Source organism: Rutilus rutilus, assembly GCF_951802725.1.
Source record: "Rutilus rutilus genome assembly, chromosome: 1".
In the NCBI taxonomy this organism is placed as follows: domain Eukaryota; kingdom Metazoa; phylum Chordata; class Actinopteri; order Cypriniformes; family Leuciscidae; genus Rutilus; species Rutilus rutilus.
In genome coordinates, this window is record NC_140209.1 from 2,552,662 (window position 1) to 2,565,079 (window position 12,418).

Here is a 12,418-nt window from a genome sequence, read left to right on the forward strand (position 1 = left end):
AAAGCAGAGGAGGTAGTCAAGATGTGGAAGCCGTCCACAAAGCAGAAGGTCGAAACCGACCCTTATGTGCAGCACTGTGTGGCTGAGCAGGCCTGGACAGGTCTTGCTATTAAAGATGTTGGTCCTCCCAAAGGTTTCGGTAAGAATTTTTTTTATTTTCAGTTATTTTCAAGGCAAGAAAATACAAAAATGTAAATTGTACCTTTTAACAGCCATTAACTGCACCAAGAGCTATAATTAGATCCTGAAACGTTTGTCTACATGCAAAGTATATTCAGTAACTCGAAATGTAATGTTTTCCTAATTACAGGAGTGTTTGCGACCAGAAACTTTTTTAGTGGTGACACTGTCTGTGATTACCACGGCAAGGTCATCATCACAGCATCTGAGGGGAGAGCTATGATGGAGGATCTGAAGGAAGAGGCAGGGTATCTTTGTAAATCTGGGGAGAAAGGCCTGTGCATTGATGCCCAGACCTTCCCTTGCAGCTGTCACCCACTAGCAGACACGTCTGGCTGCCGCATCAATCATTCCTCCGGCCAATATAAAGACATTCTGCTGGAAAATGGTTGTTAACGGAGAAGACCAGGAAGTGGTTTTATTTAAGGCTCTGCAGAACATCCCCGTTGATCAGGAGTATTTGACTGTGGAGCGAGTTGTAAATCGTGCCGTGGGGACGGGTTAGATCTCGAGTGGCTGGACGAGTACGCCCCAGTCCATTTCTTTTGTTCAAAAGTTCACTTCACTCTTTTAGATGTAAAGTTAGCCCATATTTTGTATTTTTGTATTTTTGTCAGTGTCGGTCCCAAGCCCGGATAAATGGTGAGGGTTTTTACTCGCTTATGGTGCACTTTGTCACGGTCACCAGCTAGTCACCACCTCCTCACTACATTTCCCATCATCCTCTCTGGCCCTCACCTGCATGCACTTACCTGACTCCTTACCTGCACGATACCTACCTGAACAACTTGTCTTCAGTCATCTCTGCTTCCTTCATCCGTCTTCAGTCATTGCCTCGATCTCCATTTCAGAACAGACATCTATCCTGAACACTGTATTCATCAGTTACTCTCCTGCTTCCATCGCTGCGATCACATACTTCTGCAAATAAACCTGTTGATTACTTTACCTGTGAGAATCCTTTACCTGTGTGAAAAATAAATCAGTGTTTACAACATTTATAATAAGTGCACCATATATGGTATAAATACTTATAAATATAACATATGTGTATATGTTATAACATTTAATAATCCATAAGCATTTCACAGATTCTATGTACACTAATTGTATAAAACAATTCTGTCAGTACACCATAAGTTATAAAAATGAACTAGATCAATGTGATTAATGCCATTCATAGTTTCCATCCTTATGTTGTGTCTCCCTCTAGTGGGCAAGCAACATTTATTTATTATACGTGTTTTAAACACTTATGAAAATAACATATAATTATAAAATATATATACATATAACATTCATGCATTTATAAGGAGACCGGGTATGGTTGTAACACGGGGAGAGTTGTAACACCACCATTTCCACCAATTGGGGATAAGATGGATAATCTTGTAGAGGATTGAATTGGTGACATTTGTAGTGAACACATGTAGGTACTTTGAATACAAGTTTGAGAACTCTAGCTACATATGAGTTACAGTTACTGAAGCAAAAAGTGTTGCAACCATACCCGGTCTCCCCCATTTAGAATTTTTAGAAATGTGTACTTTTATTTTATAATATTACAATTTGTGATTTTCCATTGATTAATGTTATTCAATCATGATAACTTGTTTACTAGATCAATGCGATTATTTCCATTCATAGTTTCCATCCTTATCCTATGTCTCCCTCTAGTGGGCAAGCAACATTTATTTAGCAAAACTATGGACCAGAAGCAGAAGATTTGGATCGACTCACTGAAGCAAAAATTAGCAAAGACGATCGTAAGAAAAGAATATAAACAATTAACCACTCAGACCACTGGAATGCAGCTAATTAATGAAAAGGTAAGTGTGTTTTTCTATTTGTTTGTTCTTTTGCATGAATTGTATCTTTTAAAATTGAAAGAATGAAAGAAAACTAAATAAAAACAATCAGATAACAGTAACACACAGTATTTCGAATAAATGATAATCACAGAGTAACGCCCCTTTCACACATACTCTGTTTGCAGTGCGTATGCGGTGCGTATATTTTTCCGTGCCCATGTTATCAGGTTAGAGCTTTCACACTGCGCGCGGATGCGGTCCGGCGATCCGTTCCAGGAGCGGTGCGTATACAGCAGTGCAGAGATCGTTTCCACACCGAGTCTATTTCTGCTGTGCTGCAAACTCTGATTTAAAGTGACAGTGCATGTTTCGTGGTCAAAATGAACACAGATTGACCTGAAAATGTAATATAAGTACATGATTAAAGAGATTTAAGAGAATCGCAATGCTGACAAAAACTTTTTTTTTAATAAAAGTTGCTGATAACTTCTGGATTTGAAATAAAAATAGTGAGTATGTGTTTGTGGTACAGCCGTGGATCAGTCACTGCAAACGCAGCATGTGAAAGCACTGGTAAACATGGTGACGTATTTGTGTGGGCGGGGCTTAGCTGGAGGCAGAACGATCCCTCTGGCCGCGTCACTAATGTTAGTTTGCCAATTTGTTAGCTTGTTTTTTTAACAATGACTGGAGAAAATCCAATTTTATCTTAATGTGCAAGGTCACTCACTGTCCAGGACCGCGATTGTTATTTACAAAAGTTCATTTTAACGGACGGAACCAGATTGGCTGACCCGTACACGCTCAGTCAATGGATGTACGATCTGACAGGATTAACGTTAACGCTACCTCCGGTTGAGTGGCCTGACTTCTACACCTAACAGTTACCTGATAGAGAAACCGAGGGTAAAGAGAAACTGAGGACATATAAATCTTTAGATGCCTATAACTATGTTCTGAATGGTCATGTAAAGACTTGTGTGGTACGATCCGCAGTTCTGCCTAGCCAAGAGTGACACTACGGTGCAATTTTAAAGATGTGAATATTTTCTAGAAATAAAAATTCCAGATACAGCATACTCATTTTTCATCAATTCTTGCACGCAACAACACAACAAGATGACATTTAATAATAAAAATAATTTAAGCTCCTTATTATGTAGCCGAATCTGTGCTGGTTTGTATTGGCTCAGGCTGCCTCCAGTTTTCCGTTTGTTTTGCCTCCAGCTAGCGCCGTGACGTAACTGTGACGTCGGCGCAAAAGGGGTCTATAGCGTGCTGCTCCTGCACCGCATACACACTGCACACGGAGGATGTGTGAAACGGGCGTAAAAATTTTCCAATATCAATTTCTGAAATTCAACCTCAAGTTTCTCAATTTCAAGTTCAAAGTCTTGTTTTCAAATTCCAAAAAATATGGAAATAGGGATTAGGAAAGTTGTTCAAAAATAGTAAAGTTGTTCAAAAATTAACGCAGTTCAGTCCATGAAGAGAATTCATTTTGTCTTTAGGGAAATCCTGGGAAACTTGAAAAACGCAATGTCTGCAGTTCTGTCCTACCCAATCAGAAAACTCCTTTTCTCACAACTCCTTTTCCTCTGTTTCCAGGTACGAAATGATGGGATGGCTCGCCAGTCCAAACCCGGGATAAGACCCATAACCCATGTGCTTGATTAACACACTTTTTTTATTTTATTTTTTATTAAACACAGTTGTTTACAAAACACAATTTACAAAATCTCTCGTTGGGAAACTTATGTGCAGAACATAGTTAAACACAATTAAATGGAACAAATTTCGATAAAGAAAATAAATACAAATAAATGTAAAATAAAATAAATTAAGCAAAGGCACTTCAGTCCATAAGGCATTTCAAAGTTGTTCACATACATATTTTGTCCTCAGTCTTCATATATTCTTAAAATAAAGTTACATGGAAGCTTTACAAATTATAATGACAAATATTTTGAGACATCTTCACATAGAGAGTAAATGTTATCACTGGAGTCTTTCAGAAGTTTCAAAGAAGCAAAGTATTCCCTCAGTTCAATTTTAAACACCATTAGGGATGGATTTTTGTTTTGCCATTTACATTTATGAATATGGTATTTACCCATAATTGTTATATTGTAAATTCTAAAAAGTTCCTTCAGAAGGTTTTCATTACCAAAAATAATTTGCTCTAACTTTAATTGTGTAATTCTCTCCATTTTTGTTTCCAGCCAATTCATGACATCTTGCCAGAATCTTTTTATCACTGGACAAGAGAAAAACAAATGTTCAATAGTTTCATCTTCCTGAGAACATAACACACATGGCTCCACTTCAAAACCAAATATCTTTTTAAGCATTGCTGCTGCTGGATAATATCCATTTATAATTTTGAATTGCATTTCTTTGATTTTAGGAGGTATAGGCCATTTCATGAATTTGATGTATGTATTTGTTATTTTGTCATCATAATGCCTTATTTTTATATTTTGGTCAAAATCATGAAATAGTTTAGGGGAATTTGGTTTAGTTGCAGTTTAGGCAAATTTATTTGACTTTTGGAATAATGTAAATAGTTTTGTATCATATTTAATAGGGCTATTGGTATTGCTTTACATACCTTATTATAATCCCTTATTAAACTTTGTATATTAAATTTTATTTTAAAGTCCGTAAACCTAAGAAAATTACCTTGTTCATCTAATATATCTGTGATGAAAATGATTCCCTTTTCAAACCAATTTCTGAAAAAAAAAGTGTTTTTCTACTTATTGTTCTCACTCTGTTGTTCCACAAGGTGGAGCCATGTGGTGTAAAATTATGAGTAAATACCATCTTCCAGTAATTAAGAACTTGTTTATGATATTCAGACAGTTTTACTGACAATTTGAATACCTCAAAATCGCACTTTAAAAGAAACTCTAAGCCTCCCACTTTATCAAAAATATTTTTGGGAATATGATACCATAGAGAATCAGGTTTATCTAAAAAGGCTTTACCCAGTTAACTCTAAAAACTCCAACCACAGATTCAAAATCAATTGTTTTTAACCCCCCTTTATTATAGTCCTTTACAAGTTGTGATTTTTTGATGTAGTGCGTTTTATTACGCCAGATGAATTGGTAAATTATAGTATTTGCTTTTCTTATGTTTTGTGAACTAATATAGAGAGAATAGCTTGGGTAAATTAATTTAGAAATCCCTTCTGATTTTGATTAACACTCTTAGGGCCCTATAATTTCCCGCGATCACAGAATCGCGGACGGAATCGCGGAATTGGCAAATTAACGCGGAATCTAGTGTCAACGCAGAATTTCGCGGAATTTTACATATTTGGAATAAAATTCAGTTTTTGTGTGGGAGAAAAACTATTGTCTAAAGGGAAATCGCATATTACTGAAAGAACGAGCAGAGAGAGAGGCCCGGTCGCGCGCGCGTCTTAAAACTGTCTTGCTCTCTCTCACTCCCTCGCGCTTATTAATCTAAATCAATTGAGAATTGACACAATGGTAAAAGATCGGAAGAAAGAAGTTTCACGTGGAGCATTCGGACATTTTATTCCTGAATTAGGCTACCGCTGGGTGTGAATTAGCCTATGTGCAAAAAAAAAAACTTTTTTACGTTACCTTTCCTTCTCTGAAAAGCGTTCCGCCCATTCAGCTGACATAAAAAACACTTTCAATAAACTAAACTAAACCTATCCAATGATGAAATGTTTTCTGTGTTGACAAATCTTGTGCGATGTCTTAACTGCCGGGATAATCACACAACGCGTACAAGTCTGCTAATAATACGTCCGATTCGCAAACTAATGACTCATTTGAACTGATTCACTTTAATGAATGGTTAAAACAACTCATAGATCTATGAAAACAACTGATCTGTCCAACACTGAATCGGTTCGGTGTATAACTAAAATCGGTAACACTTTACAATAAGGTTCCATTTATTGTAGTTAACTAGATCAGTTAACATTAACTATTAATAAACTGCACTTCTACAGCATTTATTAATCTTTATTAATGTTAATTTCACCATTTAGTAGCCTACATTATTTAAATGAAAACTTGTATTTGTTAACATTAGTTAGCTTAATGCACTGTGTTAAGTAACATAATAAAAATACAGGGTTAGGGTTAACTAAGATTAACAAAGATTAATAAATACAGTAACAAATGTATTGCTCGTGGTTCATGTTAGTTAGCCTAATGCATTCACTAATGTAAACAAACCAAACCACATTTAACATCTCTTAAAATGAGAATTTTGTTTGTTACCTCAATAAATTTAGGGTCATTCCGATTTTATTTGTGTACATTTTAATCATTAACATTAAAAACACTCTTTTTACGACTAAAATAACTGTAAAGGGTAAAAAAAAAACTGAATTCCCAAAAATTAAAACGGAAAAAACAGAATTTGCAAAAATTAAAACGGAATTTGGGAAAAAATAAAACGGATTTTATAGGGCCCTACACACTAGAGTCTGTGTACAGCGCTAGCAAAGCTAGCAGCGCATGGCACACACTTCACAAGAGAAAAAATATAATCGTTCAAACATTTAAACATAACTATATGCACTCACAGATTGTATTAGAAAACACTTCAAACATTTTTTATATCACTCATCACTTTTTCAAATGTATTTTTCACATTAAGAGTCCAAAAACAGTATCCACATTACCTAAATACATCTCTTATTAAGAAATTGGTACTCACCAAGGAGAAATATAAATCAGAGACAAAAAAAGTATTTTCTCAAAGAAAAAGATTTAGTTCAGATCCTATCACGCCAGTGTCTTTTCTTCTCGTCGCGTTCAGATTCACATCGCACTCTTCTCAAAGCGTGGGCTTTTTAAAGAATTAATACCTCATAAATCTACTTCTCAACTTGTTAATAATCTATTGCTGGATTATTAAACAGTTTACTTTGTTCTCACTCAAATCACTCAATCGCATCTGCTCTCACTCTCGTGTCGTTCGCAATCTCTTTACATTTCTGCTTGTGCGCGATCTTCTGGAACTCTCCAACAGGGGGCGGGGCTAACCTTTCACCTCACCAATCAGGAATCAGTTCAGGAACCTTTTCTTTATTTTGGGATTATTTATAATAAAATAAATACATTATACTTCATGTTCTTTTCTTACTATTAGTTTTATAGCGATATAAATAAAATAATACTAATTATTAATATTAGTGACCCGAGTTAATGACCTGGGTTACATAAATCAACTATTTAAATGTACATTCATACATCTTATTATTCAGACATATAGTAATAGTTACTTAGTGTGTCAATAATGAATGGTTAATTCAGGTAGTTATAAAGCATTTAGTTGTGGTCAGTTCACTTTTTTTGTGAGCTCATCTAAAGTGAGGACTAGTTCTGCCTTGTAAAGCTTTTACAAAGGAGATTTTACAGTTATCTTCTAAACAGAAAAAGGAAACAAACACAACACAGTGATACAGAACACAGAAATATTTAAGATGTATGAATTAGCCCATCTTGCTCCTGTGTTTTTTCCTGTTCCACCAAAATACTCCAGTCCCGTCCAAACCGAGGGTAACGCCCGCTAAGTATTCTCCACGCTTGTAAACAATGGGGCGGTACTTCCGCCTACGTCCAGCTTGACCTTTCCAACGTGATTACATAATGCCTGGCGCGTCGCACACCAGCACAAGACGAACAATTGTGGTTAAAAAGTATATACAGTTTTATTTGTTTTAGAAAATGAGCGATCGTTTCGCTAGATAAGACCCTATTCCTCAGCTGGGATCGTGAGGAGCCCTTTGAAGCACTTCAGAGCCTTTTGAAACTGCATTGATTTGGACTTCAACAATTTGGTGACCGCTGAAGTCCATTGTGTGGAGAAAAATCCTGAAATGTTTTCCTCAAAAACTTAATTTCCACTGAAGAAAGAAAGACATGAACATCTTGGATGGCATTGGGGTGAGTAAATTATCAGGACATTTTCATTCTGATGTGAACTAATCCTTTAAGTAATGGGGGAATGTAGTGTTTGTGTATTAGTCAGGAGATGGCGCTGTAGTCCACATGTTGTCACCTATAAAAGGTGTAGAGTAAGAGTTAAAGTGTGTTGTACATGCTGACCATTATGTAACATCTGGCACTGTTGGATTGCTTTAAGATTTTAATAAATCTATAAGAATTGACAATTTTCTTGGCCTCATGCTTACCAGGATTTAAACATTACAACATCCGCAATTGCTGGTATACTGGAAATCTCTGAACACATCTAGTGTGTGTAATCAGAAATGTCCTGTATCTGATCATCTCTGTGCATCTCAAGTGTATGGATGTGTACGGGGTTTTCACACACCTTAAGTTTCACTGAAATGTCCAATTAAAACCGTATTGGGGACAAATGTGGGCAAAATATTTTTTTTTTTTTTTTTTTTTTTTTTTTTTAATACTGAGCGGTACAAGACTTGGCTACTTTTCCTAAGTTTGCCACCTGAGCACACACAAGACAAATTGACTTGATTCTACAATGTTAAGTGGGTGAAAAAAAAAACTAAAACTAAAAAAAAAAACTCCTTAATCTCGCCTCCATGGACAGAAATGGGCACCCATAGGAATGAATGGGAAAAACTGTAATTCAGAGCATTTTTTTTTTTTTATATATATATATATATAAAAAAAAAATCAATAGATCCAACACAATGCATATTATACATACACACAAATGAAGGGGTGATTATGTACAACATTCTCAACACTCACACTCACACACACACACAGACAAACTCAATTCAAACTCGCGCAGTTTTCTCAAGCCCTAACCCAGCCAGCTGGCCCGTGGTGTTCAAGCCGTAACCCGGCCCCAGCCCGACAACGTCTGCAATTTATCAGCCCGAACCCGACCCGACCCGACCCGAAACCAACATTAATAAAAATTCTGCTTGGATGTAAATCGCCTTTAGTGAAACATCTCGTGTCTTTTAGGAGACAGGCGTTTATGATTCTGAAGAATGGCGAGGATGAACTTGACCTGGTTTTTAAATTTAAAATAGAAGGCTTTGATTATGCTGTCTTCACATCATCTTATACAACGATGAAATGTTTTGGTTGTTCGAAAATCGGACATCTTAGTCGTAATTGCCCTGATAAAATGAGCACAAACACAGAGCAGATTGATGCAGGTAAAGATGGGGGCGCTGTTGATGAATCTAGCGCGTCCGAAACTAGTGCAGCGGTGAATCCCGCGAATACACCGATCGAGCCGCTCGAGGCAGTGAACAGTGCGGAAACGCGGGCGTCGTGTTCTACTGTTGTTGATGATGGAGGTGTTGTGGCGGAGTCCGTGGCAGCAGAGAACGCGCTGGGGTTGAGTACATTATCTTCTGTGCTTGTAGAGCAAGACAGAGAACTTGTAAAGGAAGATCTGAGATTGAATGACTGTGGATTGGACATGGAAGTTTAATCAACTTTCAAAACACCAATTAAAAGAAGAAAGAGTCGAAACGATAAAGCCAGTAAACAAATCAAAATAAATGACGCTGCTGAAGATGAAATCATAGCTTCTGACGATGATGATTCTGACTCTTGCGTTTCTGTGTGTTCAGAGTTTTCTGCTTGTTCTCAAAATGAAGCAGTAAATGTTTTGTACAAAGCTGGAGACATTAGTGTTTTTCTTCAGGAAACGAAAGGGTTAAAATGCATGCAAATTGAGGATTATTTTCCTAATAGTGCACAGTTTGTGAAGGACACCAGATATTTGATAAAAGAAGGGGCTTTCGCAGATCTCGAAGCGTACCGTTTACGGAAATTTGTAAACAAGTAAAAAAAACAAAATCCTAGAGATGATAAGAATGCCATGGTTTAAATCTTTAAGCTTGGTTTTCTTTACCATATGCATTAATCTCTGTCTTTTCCCATCTGAGTTTCTTGTTGAACCTAAATAAAACTATGAGTCAGTACTCTCAATTTAAGTGGAGCTAGAGATGTTCATAAAAGGATGATGTTGTATGAATATATAAATATATAAATCAGAAGTCTGTTGATGTCATGTTCTTACAAGAAACGCATAGTGATCAAAGAAATGAGGTGGACTGGAAAAGAGAGTGGGAAGGTCAACTTTTTCTTAGTCACAAAATCCTCTGTAAGTGGAAGTGTTGCAATTTTATTTTCTAAAAATATGACTCCAGTATCGTATGAATCTGTTGAAATTGAAAAAGGTAGTTTTTTAAAAGTTATTGTTAAATTTGAAAAAAAAAAAAATCTTTTTTATATTTTAAAATATCTATGCTCCTAATAGTGGAGTGGAAAGAGTTTTGTTCTTAAATTTAGTCAACACTACTTTGAAAAGCCTAAATACAGATGATTTCTTAGTTTTAGGGGGAGATTTGAACTGTACCGAGAATGATAAAGTAGACCGAAATTATTTAATGTTGCATCTCAAAGAGTTATTAAGCAACTCGTTCAAACTTTTGATCTCTGTGATATATGGAGAATAATGCATAAAAAATTAAGGCAATACGCATGGGTTCATTGTAAAGATAATTCATTGTCTTTGGCACGTCTTGATCGGTTTTACAGCTTTAAGCACCAGCTCAATATTTTTAAATCTTGTCAAATTAATCCTGTAGGATTTTCAGGTTCTTTGTTCTGTATTAGTAAGTTGTGTGAAGTCAAGCAGTGCCTGTTGGCATTTTAATACATCTTTGCTTGATGACAAACATTTTAAAGATTCTTTTACTTTTTTCTGTGATGTTTTTAAACAACAAAAGTATTTATATAGCTCTCTACAACAGTGGTGGGATTGCGGGAAAATACAAATCAAAAACTTCTGCCAGCAATACACTCTTAATGTTACAAAAGAAAAAACTCGATCATTGAATACGTTAGAGACTGAGATAGTTGATTTGTACAGTTTGTCTGCATCTACAGGCAAAAAAGAACACATTGAAGCTCTGACATCGAAGAAAACTTTATTGGCAAACCTGTTGGACATTAAGGCACAGAGAGCGCTGGTTGCTCATGTTTCCAGAATATCACACAAATGGATGCACCTTCCCAATTTTTCTTCAGTATGGAGAAAAAAAAAAAGTCAAAGCAGAATAATTCATTCCTTGGTCTCTGATACAGGACAGGAATTAACTAAAACTTCTGAGTTAAGAGAAGTTGCTGTACAGTTTTATACAACATTATATACAGCTGATCTGATAAATGAAAAGATGACTATTAGTAGTTTTTTTGAAGGTCTGCCAAAACTCGATGAAGTTTGCAACAACCTCTGAGAGAGCAAGAACATACAGCAATGATGGGCATGGAGAATGGGAAATCTCCCAGGATTGATGGGTTACCCATTGAATTCTATAAAACTTTCTGGCCCGTTTTAAGAGAAGATATCTTTGTTTTTTGAAGAGTGAGTGATGAAAGCCTTATTAATGGGTTTCTTCCCCTTAGTTGCAGAGTGACAGTGTGAAGGATTTTTATTAATTAACTAACATTTGTTTTTCTTGCAGGAATGACATTCATATGCTTTTAAATGTGTCCAAAGTATTTGGGGAAAACGTGTGACTTTGAGTGTGTGTGTGTGTGTGTGTGTGTGTGTGTGTGTGTGTGTGTGTGTGTGTGTGTGTGTATAAATAATAATTAGGGAAGTGAAACTAGACAGATTACTAGTTCTCAAACCTTGTGATAAGTAGTCAGAGTTTGTAGTCAGTAGTCAGAGTTTGCTTATGACAGTGACAGAGGATAAAGGTTGGGGCTTTTGAACCAATCATATTGAAGGTGACATGTTAGTCGATTCTATAAAAACTGTTGTATCCGTGTTTTCTGGTGGGATTCTCAATGGAATTTGTCTGAGATCCTCCGGCCTTTGCTTCTTGGGAGAGATTCCCTGAGAACTGCTCGGGAAGATCTCCTGGCCGTGATTAAAGCATTTAAAGGACATTTGCTTGAGTCTGTTTGTCGATTTATTCCTGCGCAGGAAGCTAGTTTAGGAAGTAGGCTAGTTTAAGGAAGCAAGTTAGTTACAGTAAAACTCGGCCAGTTGTCGACTGAAGACGCAAGAGCTTGAGTATAAAGGTATTGGTGTCGATTTGGAGACGCCTCAGGTAATAAGATCAATTGGGTGTCGATTTGGAGACGCCCCAGATAGTTAGGTTTAGGGAAAAATCTACCACAGCAGTTATCACTTTATTGCCCAAAAAAGGTGATCTTCAAAACATAAAAACCTGCAGGCCTGTTTCTCTGCTGTGCTCAGAGTGTAAAATCCTGTCTAAAACATTAGCTACAAGATTGAGTAAAATAATAGGGAAGGTGATACACTACGATCAAACATATTGTGTACCAAATAGATCGAATTTTGATAATATAGCTGTTTGGTATAAATATTGGCCTTATTTCTCTAGACCAAGAGAAGGCATTTGATCGGGTTGAACACCTTTATTTGTGGCATACTTTAGA